This window comes from Excalfactoria chinensis, chromosome 7 (assembly GCF_039878825.1).
Source record: "Excalfactoria chinensis isolate bCotChi1 chromosome 7, bCotChi1.hap2, whole genome shotgun sequence".
In the NCBI taxonomy this organism is placed as follows: domain Eukaryota; kingdom Metazoa; phylum Chordata; class Aves; order Galliformes; family Phasianidae; genus Excalfactoria; species Excalfactoria chinensis.
The window spans coordinates 12839822-12844646 of record NC_092831.1 but is presented as its reverse complement, the minus strand read 5'-3'; the positions used below and the strand labels follow the sequence as shown (position 1 = coordinate 12844646).

General features: G+C 43.7%; 1 long non-coding RNA gene across 1 annotated transcript; it reads right to left on the bottom strand.

Moving 5' to 3' along the window:
- Positions 1 to 510: 510 nt before the first annotated feature.
- On the bottom strand, positions 511 to 4150 carry LOC140254546 (uncharacterized). The gene is made up of 4 exons (XR_011904256.1): positions 4050 to 4150; positions 3680 to 3823; positions 1725 to 1835; positions 511 to 620 (listed from the first exon to the last, which is right to left on the bottom strand). It is a non-coding gene; the product is annotated as an uncharacterized lncRNA (long non-coding RNA).
- Positions 4151 to 4825: the final 675 nt, after the last annotated feature.

The window sequence follows — 4825 nt, the reverse complement described above, 5'->3', positions numbered from 1 at the left end:
ATGATCGTGGCTTTATAAAATGCATGAACATTAAAAAGTCAAAAGCCATAAACTCGTCTCCAGCTGAAAAGCCTCTAATGCTCTCAGGCAGGAGTAAGGTTATTGAAGTTATTGGAGTTAGTCTAAGGAGAACAAATCAATTCCATTTCCAACCCTGGCAAAATCTTCAATCTTGGCACTTGTGACAGTCCAGATGGAGGAGGAGCTCTCTGTCCCACCTGAATCACCAGAGGCGTATTCTGCATAGCACCCCAGACTTCCAGATAAGAGAGTAAAGCACCCTGAGGTTAACTGATCTGTCTATGAAAGGCTTTTGCCTTCCTAAATTCCACCCTGCATACCTTAGCAACTTCCTTGTTATCTCCCCAAGTACCCTGTCCCTTTTTCCAGACAACACAGGCTCTCTTTTTCTTACATAGAGTCAACAGTAGTTCCCAGTTCATCCACACTAATCTTCTTCCCCCACAGCTCACCTCAGGGCATCCAGGAACAGCCTGCTCTTGTGCCTTTAAGATTTCCATCTTGAGGAGCATCCTGGCTTCCTGGACCCATTTACCCTTCAGAAGTGACTCCCAAGGGACCCCTGCAACAAGCATCCTGAACAGGTTTAAGTCCACCCTCTGGAAGTTCAAGATAACAGATTTGCTAGTCACCCTTCTGACATCTCCTAGAATAGATAACTCTACAATTTCACAGTCACTCTGCCCAAGACATCCTCCATCCTTCACGTCACCCACCAGTCTTTCACTGTTAGCAAAGAACAGGTCTAGCAGGGCTCTTCATTCTGATTAGGCAGTCTATAATAGACCCCCACCAAGATGTTGCCCCTACAGGCCTTCCCCCTGAGTGTCTATGGATAAAAGGACCGACTTCATCATTCCCAGCCTCAAGCTCTTCAACATTAATATACTCTTTTAATATAAAGGGCCATGTTTACTCAGACGTGTCTGGAACATCAGAAATTCTGAAATACTAATTTCCCCCCCCGCCCCCTTTTTCAGATGGAAGGCAAAGAGGACATTCATATCTCAGGGTTGCCTGCCCTTTCTGAGTTTCTAAATGAAGTTACTCTCAAAAATGAAATAGCAGCCACCTCCATACCTCAGTAAAAGTTTGCTACTCAAGTGCTACTAGAAAGATGGATCCTATTTTTAAGGAAAGATTTCTTTGAATAACAGAATGGGCATTACAAATAATGGCCTGGAAGCTACTGAAATTGAGCATTAGATCCAACTTTGTAATTTAAAACTTTAAATTTGGAGCAAGAGTACTAGGCAAGATAGAGCATCAAGCCCAGATACCTCCTTATTTGAGATGTTAGAAGGAGACAAGAATCCACAGTCACAGATGATTTTTCAATTGATTGGTAAGAACACACAATTCTTTGTGAAGTACGATCTGGATGGTTTGGGCGGCCAATTCAATTTATCTGCTCTTTTTCTAACTTAGTCTACAGTGACCCTGAGATCAGGTTGGTGGAATTTTCTTCCTTCTAAAAGAAGAGCGTCCACACAAAGCCCTCCTAGCATTTACAGGTTAAAGGGAAGTGTTTGTTTTCTGCTTTATGCTCGAGGAGGAGGCAGAATATCAAACCTAGTTATGGTGAGAAAACATTGATCTGGCACTTAGACTGAAGTCCATAAGACAAAGGAGGCTTGTTCTTCACCCATCTATTTTGTCCTATCAGTGTTTCCCAGTCTTCTTGAAACAGGCAGTTCTTTTACCTGAGATGGGCGTGGACTCTCCACTTCATCTTTTGTCATCTCTACTGAATTGGCAAATATATGCCAATGGCCAAAGGGCAGCATGCTCAATCTTCTGTTCCCCTGGGGCATCTATTTTGCAAGAGAAGAGACATGGCCAGGAGTAAATCACACAAACACTCTGAGCTAGAAGTTTATCTCTAGGGCTCACAGCAATTCAATCAACCTCATATGTGATTAACCCCATTATGAACTCAGTCTGGGAGGAGACATCTAGAGAAACATATCTGTGCAAGGAGAGTATCAAGGTCTGTGATTTCTGCCTAACATCCCGTTCTCTGATCACACGCCTCCGATTCCCCATGCTTCCAGTCATTCCCATTTCACATCTTCTCCAGAGAAAGGAGTGAAGGAATGAGATATGAAGCAATCAAATTGGAGGTAATAATTAATGACAGAAAAAAATTAAATTTGTCTGAGTAAAGAGAGATCTTCACGTAATGAAAAGCTAAGGAAGGATTTGCTCTACAACACAGAGGTGACCTTAGAGCTTCTCTAGAAGTGTTTTGGGAGAAACAGACTATAAAACTACAGAAGCAGAGATTAGTCCCTGCTTTGAGGTTTGTCACTGCAAAAACATTAACACCCCACACCTCCACAGACTGATGAGTTAGATTTGAGGAGGAGAAACTCAGGTTTGGTTTTGTACCATTTCTGTCTGAAGGGTTCAGCCATGGGCTAACCTCCATGCCCTGTAACATTTCAGAGCAATCAGGGAAGACAGACAGATGGAAACACAGGGGGATGGAGGGAAGCTGATTTATATGCAGCTGAAACACAGCCGTGGGGCTGCTGCCAAACCATGTAGATGTGGTGGCAACACAAACAGAGACACACAGAACAGCCTGTGCAAATATAAACACTGCCACACGTGATGAGGGTTCACCGAGTTCATGCAAACACCAGGGAAAGAAAAAGGAGAAAAAAAAAAGAAAGAAAAAGAAAAAGAGAGACTTAACTAGAGAAGAAAGTGTAAAGATTATGTCAGAAACGGGAGTTCTGTTAAACAAAACAAATAAGTGAAATGACCCCTTCTCTTGTCCTACAGAAAAGCATGCTTAGCTATCAGAAATTCACAACAGAATTAAAGGACACAGCCCATCTTCTGGTGTTCCAGGTGGTATTCTTAACACCCCTGTACATAACAGTTGTCATTACTGATCAATTTTCTTCTCCTATCTAGATCTTGTGGCTGGTGGTTTATTAAATCATATGCCTCAGATTCATTATTGTTTCTCTCTCTGTCAGTTCAGGGTTGTTTCCAAATGCAGATAGCTCATTACAGAAATCTGGCCTGGCAAAGGCTGCTCCAGCAGACTGTCATTTCTTCTCTAGCTTTCCCATGTGAATCTAGATGAAGCCCAGCAGAGACTAGAAGTCATCATCCTGTTAGAAGGGGCTGGCATGGAACGAGTTTCTGGATTTGTGTATAGTCCCTAGAGGCTAAGAATTGCAGGGTAGAAACCACTGAAGTAATTATTGCTGACTGCCATCCTAGGACAGAAGGGGCATGGAAACTAAACATTCAGCCATAGCTGAGGATGTCTCCTCCACCACCATGAAGGCCTACTGGCCACAGATGTAATAACAAACCATATTCTTGCTTTGGAGTATCATATTACAGAGATGCCAGTGCAGCACTTTTATCAGCACCAAACTGCAGAAGAGACTGGATTCCATATAGTTGGCTTTCCAGGATGGAGTGCTTCTCCTTCACAGCAACAGCTATTGCAGTACTTACCCTGTTGCATATGCCCCTTTACTCGCACCCTGATGTCACTCTAACATCTGTCTCTTTGCTGCCATCCTTTGGCAGCCTCCAGGTAGAAAGAGAGAAGAGTCACTGAATGCCATCTGTGAAACCTTCAAATACCCCCATCAAAAGTTAAGCACTCAACAAAGCTGTGGTGTCTTACCAAGAGTCCACAGGGACACCGCAGTTTCCTTTGGGCTGAGAGATTAGATGGTTGGAGCAGAGGATTGTAAGCCAGAAGGCTCCCATCCAAGCCCGGCCACTGAGTCAAACTCCATAACCACCTCCAGGTCTTAGCCAAATACAGCTGTAAGCAGAAAGTTATATCCATGAGACTGATGAGACAAAGTGTCCTCTTGTTTGTTGCTGTCCATAACACTGGCCTGAACGGGACACACTGGTTAGTTAAAATTGGTAGAGATATCCTTGAACAGCATGCCTTTCCATTGCAAAACCCTAAGCTATAGGCACTCTCTCTGTCTGCATGTCCTTCCCCCACCCACAGAAGTCAGCCCCAAAAATGCAGAAAATACCCTGAACTTTCAGTGCTGTGGTCTTCTTTCACAGGGTGGTTCTTCCCTACAGAAGAAGGAGGGACAAGACTAGGAAACCAGCTTCACCTTTTGTACCTGTAATGTAACATAGAGCAATAATAGCAAAGCAGCACAAAGCCAGGCTGCAGCAAATGAGAGCAAACCCAAATGCAGTAGCCATGGATGCAGAAACAAAGGAAGAAAGGCCACTTACCTTTAGAAAGCCTCTACTAGGCAGGAGACTCCAGTGAGATACCCTTGTCTCCACTGACAACCCTTAAATGAGGTCTGAGAAGGGGTAGAGCTGGGATTCAACCCCTTCAGTCATTCAGGGGCATTGCACGCACCTGAGCTCCCCTGGGTTGACCCTGCCTTCCCACCAGGTGCTCAATCACTGCTTCAAGCTGTGACTTAGCATTTCTGCTACAGTGCTCCATAGTTCCTTGTTTCTGTGGAATCTTTTGTCTGTTTTGTGTTTGATCCATTGTGCTGGCTTGTAGATGATCTCCAGAGGTCCCTTCCAGCCCCTACAATTCTGTGATTCTGACAGTCTCCCTCAGGTACTAATCGACCTGCCCACAATAATAAATAAAAATACATGCTACACTATTTCAAGATCTTAGACTATCATATTGATTTCCTTCAGATTCATAGTTTCTTGATGATTCTTCCCTTATTCTTCAGCATTTTAAACTCCACAAGACTTTCTCAACAGTTGTTAGGCTCTGATGTTACCTCATCTAGTACATGACTGTGCCTTCTGCTCTCCAGATAGA